Source organism: Bidens hawaiensis, unplaced genomic scaffold (assembly GCF_021521415.1).
Source record: "Bidens hawaiensis isolate Kalapana, Puna unplaced genomic scaffold, B.hawaiensis_p1.1 tig00035603_1, whole genome shotgun sequence".
Lineage (NCBI taxonomy): Eukaryota > Viridiplantae > Streptophyta > Magnoliopsida > Asterales > Asteraceae > Bidens > Bidens hawaiensis.
In genome coordinates this window covers 47,684-57,553 of record NW_027496201.1, presented here as the reverse complement: position 1 = coordinate 57,553, position 9,870 = coordinate 47,684, and the positions used below count along the sequence as shown (strand labels likewise).

The 9,870-nt window shown below is 35.0% G+C and overlaps 1 pseudogene; it reads left to right on the top strand.

Moving 5' to 3' along the window:
* The first annotated feature begins 7,482 nt into the window (after positions 1 to 7,482).
* On the top strand, positions 7,483 to 9,398 carry LOC143587607 (hydroquinone glucosyltransferase pseudogene; annotated as a pseudogene).
* The last annotated feature ends 472 nt before the right edge of the window (positions 9,399 to 9,870 follow it).

Genomic DNA, 9,870 nt, shown 5'->3' with positions numbered 1-9,870 from the left:
GGTTTGTAGGCGCTGGTCAGACGATTCCGTGGGTACCTAAATCGAGTTATTTGGTTAAGAAACGAAGATGATTAAGGACGAACAGTAGCTGCAGCCGACAACTTCGCCTGCAAGCTAAGTTCGCCTGATGAACTTCGCCTGCAAAGCTAAGTTCGCCTGATGACAACTTCGCCTAAAAGCTAAGTTCGCCTGATGACAACTTCGCCTAAAAGCTAAGTTCGCCTGATGACAACTTCGCCTAAAAGCTAAGTTCGCCTGATGACAACTTCGCCTAAAAGCTAAGTTCGCCCGATGACAACTTCGCCTAAAAGCTAAGTTCGCCTGATGACAACTTCGCCTAAAGCTAAGTTCGCCTGATGACAACTTCGCCTAAAGCTAAGTTCGCCTAAGGTTTAACTTCGCCTAGAGTCAAGTTCGATTAGAAAATAAATTAAAACGATCAGTAAAAGTAATCTAATACTAGGCCACCAGATTAAATCAGGCGAGTATTGATACGTGTAACTTATACAGTCAGCCGAGCTCAGTTAAAGAAGGGATTTACAACTATCGGAGGAAGAAGCAGAGTTCAGGTGAGTTTCTAGCCCCATTTCCTTGTTATGTTTTCGGGGCTGTGTGCATACTCGATGTGAAGTGTGAATACACTTACCTTAAGTGGTAAGTGTATGCTATAGATGTTATACGAGGTATATATTTTATAATGCTTGTCGGTACGTGAACGATCTTCGGATATTGCACGTATCGCCAAGGATAGTAAATTCCAAGTGGTTGATAGTGTGTATGAATGTTATGATGTGATTTGTTTATTACATAAATACTGAACTGATATGAAGTGTGATATAGGCAGGTAGAGGTAGAGTGTGTTAGAAGTGGCAAGAGTCTAGTAAGGGTGTTAGTGGCATAACGTGAGCGCGTGATAGGGAAAGCCTGTACGTGCCATCGTTATTATGTGTGTGTGATTGTTGATGTGACTTGCTTATTATGTAAATGATATGAAGCGTGTTGTAGACAAGTAGAGGTAGAGCGTGTTAGAAGTGGCAAGAGTCTAGTAAGAGTGTTAGTGGCATAACGATAGTACGTGGTAGGGTAAGCCTATACGTGCCTTCGTTATTAAAGTGGCAAAGTGGCATAACGTTATACGTTATTAAAGTGGCAAAGTGGCATAACGTTTTACGTTATTAAAGTGGCAAAGTGGCATAACGTTATACGTTATTAAAGTGGCAAAGTGGCAAGGTGGTAGGTGTAAATAAGAGGCTAAGTGGTAAGGTAAGCAGGTTAGATAGTGGACTACGTGTCTGCGGATACGTATATGATGCATGTAGTGGTTGTATGATAAGTTGCTTGATTAACTAGAACTCACTCAGCGTAGCTGACTTTTAGTATGCACGCAGGTGATCAGACCAAAGAACTAGCATGAGGATGGCACATGGCATGGATTGAACGGCTGACATCTTAAGATGGAAGAAAAGATGTTTTAAATATAATGACTTGTTTTATAGTATCAGAGAAGAGAATGAATGTTTTGTAACGAATGCTTCAAGTAAACGTTTCCGCGAAAGTTTTAATTAACTCAGAATTCAAGAACTGTGTTTATGAGTAAATCCGACGTTAAAGTAGGGCTACCGGGTTCGGGGCCTTACAGCTAATTTGTAGCAAAATGTGCAACGGATTTATTCGAAGGAAAAGTATGTAGCGAATACTTGTTTTTGTAGTAATGACCTTGTATTGGAACCATTTTTGCTTGAACAAACTTTTCTTTTACATCAAAGCGAGAATGCCCTATGCCGCCTTTGTTTCACGCCTATATGTGTGCAACCGGATATTCTGCCAATTTTGTATGAAATGTTGTACCTAGAAGTTAAACTAGTTTATTTTCTTTATAACTCAAAGAAAGAAAATACTAACATTTCATACATTAAATTACTTGACCATCAAATGGGTATAAAACTAGTTAATAATGTTTAATTATACCTTTATCGGGTATTACACAACAACGGCTTAACAAAAATCATGTTAGCCTACTTATTTTTCCTTATATAACTGTCACAGGTTATTAACTCAAAGTTACATATTAAATACGCATGTATGTTAAAATATGGATCAAGACCATGGTCCATGTGATCCTAAATCCTAAACAACTAAAAGAAATAATTAATCCCTACATATAATTGCTGACCACATGGAGCTTCTCAATAACAAATTCATATTATTTATTAATTGAGTTTGCATCTTTAACTAGGGCTATCTTTTTTTTTTACAAAGGCCAGTTTATTAAAAATCAAAATTGAAATAACAACTAGCAACAAGTCCGAAACACACAAGAAAGGAAAATACAAAAGAAAGACCCGATACATGAACAACACTATAAAGGAAAATTCACGAAGATAAACTTGCCCTAGCCTTCGTTTCTCCCAATCCAAGCTTGATTTCCTGCTTCGATGCCTCAACCACAAGGAGGCGGATTTGATGTCATTCACCAGTTTGAAGATTTGGTAAGGAACATTTTTAAAAATAAGTTCATTTCCTGATTTCCATACCGTCCAACACGTTACCACCAAGATAGATTAAACCATAAAACATTCCTACTTGTTCTTAGTATTTTTGCTCGGATAATCAAGAATCTCCTCCACCATGCAAAACTTGGCTTGCTTATCAAGGATATATTATGATACAATACTTTTTAATCACAGTCATTTCTATTACTAAGAAAACTAGCCAGAACATTATATTTACATAACTAACAATATTATGGTAAATATTATTAATTTTCTTTTAGCAAACTCATAAATCACTAGCCCACGTTGTGACACCTATGAAATGACAATATTCTCCCTCTTGAATAAAAATGCAAGACTCACTCAAATATGCATGTTTCTTTGTCGGCAAACACATGCCTCATGCCTCCCTATATTACCAAAGGATTATCTAAACTTCCCAAAGAGGGCAATTAGGAAAATCCAACAACAATATGTAGAACTCAATAATATGACATAATCAACTGATCAAAGAATCTTGTTGTCTCTTCTTAAATCTTTTTTTATTACAAATGATAACTTTCCCTTAGTACATTAAGATCCAACTTCATATCCCAATGATCTAGCTAGCCATCATCAATGAATCTTTGTCTTTGTTGACAACACATGTCCGGATTCTTAGTAATCTAATACCTTTATAATTGAGTCTTTGTGTACTGAAAAACATAAGAGGTTAGATGGAACAACAACAACAACAACAACAACAACAACAACAACAACAACAACTTCAGGGATTAGATTCAAAGATATGGGATTGTGGTAGTCCTTTGTATGACTCATATGAGTTGGTGTCTATTACAAATGTTTTAGATAAACATCTAATGAAGTTCCCATATGTGATCAATCGATCGACAAGGTCAATGACTCATCCATCATCTCATTCATCAGTCTTTCCGGTGCCCGTGACACCAATGACTACCCATTCACCGAGAAAGATGAGCGAGTGTTTATTCATGCCCTCATTCAAGTTATGGAAGCAGAAGAAGAACAATGCGGGTAAAGTCAAAGTTGGGATTTTGAAAGTTATTAGTCAAGGGTTGGTTTCATGGAGGAAATGATTGTTCTTGCAGTTGAGAGTCTTGATTGTTTTCCTATTTGCATTGTTTCTTAATATATGTATATGTGTATGTATAGTTTTATGGTATTCTAATGATCAAATTTTTCATGTAAAGCTTAAAGTCTTGACACTTTTCTATGTGACAATGTAATAAAATTTGGTTGTATCAAGTTGGAATTCGATTACATGCAAGTTTTTACACATTCTTTAAATTTGAGATATAGCATAGAGTATAAATAAAGTGTCCTGAATTTATTCATAAAAAATAGGAGTAAAATCATGCCTGGCCAGGGGTAAGTGCAGCCAGGCTAGTAAACAGGCTGAGCATTTCGTGAACTGTTCAACAGGAAGTTTATTTACGTTTGTTTATTTAATAAATGAAGGAACATGAACAAAAAAGTTTGTGTTCATTTAATTAAAAGAACGAATGTGAACACATGTTTCGTATGTTCATTAATGTTCATGAATGTTCATGAATGGTCATTTATATACGTTTGTTGTTTGTTCACATATGTTCGTTTATGTTCATTTATGTTTGTTTGTGTTTGTTAACATATGTTCATTTATATTTGCTAAGCAGGCTCTATAGTATAACCAAGTGAAACACCAACTTTAGGCCACCAAACTTCAAAGGCCCACCATTTTACATTTTAAAGAACTTCACATGTATTATTATTATTATTATTATTATTATTATTATTATTATTATTATTATTATTAGTTCTACAAACGTATTGTTATAGTTTTGTGGTGGTAGCTTTTCAACCATGTTTCATTGTGACGCTATTTCGAATCTCTCCCACGACCTTAAATTATCTATTTAACATTTGTATGTGTTTTTTTCTTTTATATGACAGCCCCTGTAGAACAAAAAATATATATATTAGTATGCTTAGTACAAAAAGGTGCAGCTATCAATGTTAGGGGCGCAAACGCGCAAAGCGGCTCTTGAGCTACTAAAGATCGGCTCGTGAAAATGTTAGATCGAGCCGAGCTTAAATAAGCTTGAGCCTAAAAGTAAACTCGTTTAATAAACGAGTCCGAGCTTCACTTGTTGAGCTTGAGCTTAAACGAGACCGCCGTATATATAACTATTAATTAATATATAATGTTATAAAAAAATAACTGCATAATATATATTACGTTATATATAAAGTTATAGTTAAAAAAATTATATAAAAATTCATTGACAAATACTAAATGAGCCGAACTTTAGCTTGAAAAACTACCCATAACCGAGTTCAAACTAGTCGAGTTCGGGTTTGGCTCAGCTCGTTTGCGCCTCTAAATTCAATGCTATCTTGTTTTTGTTAACTTTTTTTTCTTTCGGTTTTATTTGTACACAAACTTTGTGATCCAGTTTTTGTTGTTAGTAAGTTGCTTGTTAGACTTTTGGATTTGTGACTTATATATGTAACTAAGTCTGAACGCATTAATTTTCTATTGTATATAACAATTAAGTTAAACAATTATTAGAAACCTAAGCAAATTAGTCAAGATTATTTATCTTTTTTAAAGGTCTTGGTTTTAAAACTCGCTTTACGCCACCAAAAAGATTGAGCCAGCCCTGTTGCTCAGTTATGTTTACTTATGTGCTTTATGCACGTGAACTTTTAGTTTTGATTTCAAAAGAACAAACATAAACGAACATAGGCATACTTATTTTTTAAACAAGCGAACATGAACCCAAATATTTATCTGATTAAGTGTTCTTGTTCATGTTCATTTAAAGTAAAATTAATAAACATGAACATTCTCTTGTTCATGTTCATTCGATTCAGTTAGATGCCTAAGTGCGGGTGTGGGCGACAATGCTAAGTTACATGGATTTTAAGTATAAAAGATGTTTTGTTCGAAAAAAAGTTAACATTAAATTTATTTTAATTTGGATTTTAATGCTTTCTAGACAAATCCACATTTTTGCTTTACGTAGTGTGGTACACGATGACGATTGGCGCTAGATATGATTATATGATGTGCCATCGTGAAAGGATTGTGGGCTCAACCACTATGGTCAATATTATAGTGGCTTTCTAAGTGTCAAATAAATGATGTAGCCTAACAAGAGTTGGTTTTTGGTCCATAGGAATATAACATGTTTCTTTGCTATCTGGTATTGCTGATCCCGAAAATCATTAAAATTTTCATGGCTGGAGACAAGTAAAAGTTTAGACATAAAGTAAAAGGATTTTTTATTAGATTTAAAGCTTAAACAATTAAATTTTTAGTTTTTTTTTAAATGTGTTAATTGAGTTATGGATAATTAAATTTAAATATTAAAAATACATAAAAAGAGCACTAACGGTCATAACTTTTTGTAAACATTAATAATTTTTTTATAAAAAAATGCATCTTAAAATGAGCATATTACGTATGAGTGTTCACAATTTGGTTTTAACGGTTTCTATGTTATACCTTGAGCCAAACCATTGGTTCGATTTTTTGTTACTGAGAACCGAAACTGAACTCTTGAAACTTTAAACTGAATCGTTACTAATGGTTTGATTTCACGCATTGAGCTTCAATAATAAGTTATCGTCCAGTCCTGTTTTATATGGCCAATTTTTTGTATATATAATAAACCAAACCGTTTGCTATGGTTTGAACATTCGGAAACCGGCTGACCAAAAGTGATAATTAGTACAAACGTTTTCAAGGTTTCAAACAAACCTTGAACATCCACAATTGTTATATGATTACTATGATTTTTGTTCCCCGCTACATCGCGCGGACACCCGTATAGTATTAAAAAAACACAACTAATTCATTAAATTATGAGGGCCAACAATATATTAGCAGAAAGAGAAGCTAAATTGGTAGTTCTATACCTTTAATTTATGCTTTTTCACCTATAAAATACACTTTAGTGGATGACTAATTGACTATTGAAGATCGTGCAACAAAGGAGTGGTTGAACACTAAACTTTGTTTTCTTATAATATTATTGCTATCTCCTTCCATAAAGTCGAATATTAGGCGTGACACACACATATATAAATATATTTGGAGTGATTCACTAGATAACCGTAAAAAAAGGAGAACAAAACACCAGCTAACTCTTATTTTTAGGTAAATCATTGATAGGGTGCCAAAACCTCAAAATGCTACAAATTTTATCAAAATATGAGAGCACGACTAACATTGCAAATTAATTCATGAACGTCACTCCTTACCTCCACCTTCTCCATCCTCCTCACGTGCGAGGATTTTCAAACATCTCTCTTCCATATCAGCCCAGGGGCATACCACGGCCATTTCTCTTTAAACGTCATGTTTGCAGTGTGTGCATATAATGTATATATGTGTGGCCCTCCTGAAGTTGCATTAATTTTGACGTTATTTTACTAATTTCATGAAAATGACGCCAAAAGTGGCGGAAGGTTAATCAGGCATCATGTGGTGGCGTTGATAGCCGAAAGACAAGGGTGCATGCACTAATCGGCCGATAATTGAGTGTTATGTGTCTTATGTCCAAGGCGAGTCGGGGGTCTCACCGGAAGCAACCTCTCTATTCCTACGGGATAGAGGGTAAGGCTGTCAACATCTTACCGTCCTCGGACCCTACCATAGCTTTGCTATACGTGAGATTTACTGAGTACGATGATGATGATGATTTTGAAATATAAACTACGGCTGAATAAACTATAAAGTATATTTAAAGAGGATTAACAACTATTTAAACGAATATCAGTTACGTGTCTACCTTTCTTCCAATTAGGCCATCTATAACTCACCAGAAATCCAAGTTTCTTGTAGCTTATTTTTCAAGTGTGAACCTCACGTGCCCAAGAATCATCAAGGAACCCCCCCCCCCCCCCCCCCTTTCTCACGCTACTCATTCGTGGACGTCCTTACATACAAACTTCAGGATCATGAACTAGTAACGTGTTTTCAACTCTCTTCCACTTTAGCCTTCTCTCCTCCACATCAACGCCCGTAAGGATTAGTGGACATTAGTGGTTAAACTTTAACTAATTTTATAAACACACGAGCTCAATATTATATTGTACTTTATATTACTATATTAGAAATTCATATTAAACAACTCTTTCACTTTCACTGGTAAATGAATTCATACGCCAATTAATATAATAATTATATAAATATTAGAGACTATACTGTAGTTTTTGACAAATAATTTTGTTTCAATAACTTAGATATTTAACTAGTGTCTAACATGTATGTGTGTATATATATATATATCACCTTCTTACTTCATTAGTCTCACAACTTATCATATATCACACCCTAGCTCTTATCTCTTTATGCTACCAATGGAAAAACAACCCCACATAGCCATTGTACCAAGTCCAGGAATGGGACACTTGATACCTTTGGTTGAGTTTGCTAAGAGACTAAAGAATAACCACAACATCTCTTCAATTTTCTTCATCTCAAATGATGGGCCATTATCCATATCTCAACAATCTTTTCTTAATTCACTCCCGAATGGCTTAAACCATATCATTCTTCCTCCTGTCAACTTTGATGATTTGCCAATAGATACCCAAGCAGAAACCCGAATCAATCTCATGGTTCATCGCTCTCTTGATTCGCTTCGTGAAGCGTTCAAGTCATTAGTTGCGGAAATAAACATGGTGGCTTTATTTGTTGATATTTTTGGCACGGATGCTTTTGATGTTGCTATTGAATTTAATGTTCCACCTTATATGTTTTTTCCATCAAGTGCTATATCTTTGTCCTTTTGTCTTTATTTGCCTACACTTGATCAAATGGTTTCATGTGAGTATAGGGACTTGCCTGAACCGGTTTGCATCCCAGGATGCATGCCGGTTCGTGGGAAGGACCTGATGGATCCGGTTCAAGATAGAACGAATGATGCATACAAATGGATGCTTCATAGTGTAAAGAGGTATAAGATGGCTGAAGGTATAGTTGTGAATACTTTCAAGGAGTTAGAGAGTGATGCCTTGGAAGCTTTGCTAGAGTATGAACCGGGCAAGCCAAGGATTTATCCGGTTGGTCCGTTGATACAAACCGGTTCAAGTAGTGATCATGATGTAGACGGGTCCAGGTGTTTAAAGTGGTTAGATGGTCAGCCATGTGGTTCTGTTTTGTTTGTATCTTTTGGAAGTGGTGGAACCCTATCTACTAACCAGCTTAATGAGTTAGCCATGGGTTTGGAGTTGAGTAAACAAAGGTTCATATGGGTGGTTAGAAGCCCGAACGACCAACCGAACGCGACTTTCTTTAATTCACATGGTCATAAAGACCCTTTAGGATTTTTACCTAAAGGGTTCTTGGAAAGAACCAATAGTCACGGACTTGTAGTTCCTTCCTGGGCCCCACAAGCCCAGATGCTAAGCCACAGTTCAACTGGCGGGTTCCTTACCCACTGTGGTTGGAACTCAATTCTTGAGACGATAGTCCATGTCGTGCCCATCATTGCTTGGCCACTTTATGCGGAGCAAAAGATGAACGCATTATACTTAACTGAAGGTTTGAAAGTGGCATTAAGGCCAAGGACCGACACAAATGGCATTGTGGGTCATTTAGAGATTGCGAGGGTAGTGAAGGGTTTGATGGAGGGGGAAGAAGGGAAACAAATCAGAAGTCGAATTCAAGATCTTAAAGATGCAGCTACTAACGCTCTTAATGAAGATGGGTGCTCTACAAATACCTTAGAGCAATTGGCTTCCAAGTTGAATAACAAGATTTAAGCCTTCAGATTGTCAAAGATTTACACCTTATTACTAAATGTTTTTATCCAGTTATAATATCATATTTTGTGAGTTTTTAACATGTGTGAAACTAATTCAAGTTGAATGCAACTGTTTGTTTGGGCAATAGAAGCGTTAAGCGCTTTATAAACTAAAAATAGTTTAACTAAAAAGTTAGCAAGTATTTATTTTTAAGAAAAATGTCGTATCTTTGCTCTCTAATAAAAACCTACTACGTTTTGTCACTTGTCAATCTCACACTAATTTTCACAATTTAAAACCAACTATATCTTTAAAATCATTTATTACAATTTATTTGTTAATTGATAACTATAAAATAATAATTCGTAACGAAAATAAGTAAATAAATACTTGCAGTGTTAAAAACACTATTGTATAACGGTTGTCTTTTAACAATGTATAACAAGTTTATTATTTTATGTATTTTGCTTAATTATTTAATATTATTTTCCATCAGTTATCCATATATTACACGTGTCTCAAGCTAGTTATACTTTATATAAATATAAATTTAATTTGCTTTAAATCACATCGCGTGCTACTTAAATGAAAAGTAATGTGAATTATTAAGAAAAAAAGA